This window comes from Zootoca vivipara, chromosome 7 (genome assembly GCF_965207765.1).
Source record: "Zootoca vivipara chromosome 7, rZooViv2.hap1.1, whole genome shotgun sequence".
NCBI lineage: Eukaryota > Metazoa > Chordata > Lepidosauria > Squamata > Lacertidae > Zootoca > Zootoca vivipara.
In genome coordinates this window covers 43,412,956-43,413,546 of record NC_142590.1, presented here as the reverse complement: position 1 = coordinate 43,413,546, position 591 = coordinate 43,412,956, and positions in this window count along the sequence as shown.

Genomic DNA, 591 nt, shown 5'->3' with positions numbered 1-591 from the left:
TTTTTTTTCTTTGACAATAACAAGCAGCCTGAGCACCCCCATCTTACCGTAACAATGAATGACCAAACAATTACAAGCACAGCATAAAATTTCAGACTATACCTCTCCGATTTCCTATCACCCTCTTGGATACCTTCCCATCCCACTTCTGTCACAGCTCATTGGAGCATATTTGCTGACCCAATGGCTTTAAGGATTCTTAATATATAACAGATCAAATCAGAGTTACTTTTTTTTATTAAATAAAACTCCTGACATACACTGCAAGGGCTAATTCCTGCTTTGGGGAATGGTAGGCTATTAAGGCTTGGTCCACCCACCCACCCACCGCCCCGGTCAGCAGGCAGAAATGCAACGTGTGGCTGTTTCCCTGCTACTGCATCTCTGAACTGGGAAAGCTTCAGCCATTGAATTCTTCCTACCTTATGTTGTTGTTAGAAATGGTGATCCTGCAGGCTGGAAGTCTGTACTATGTGCGTAGCCCCAGAGCTATTCTGAGCCTGTGTCAAACAACAACAGCCTTGCACTGTAATTCCTCATGAATCAAATTACTGGATTCCTGCTATAAGAGTCGATCGAAACAAACACACA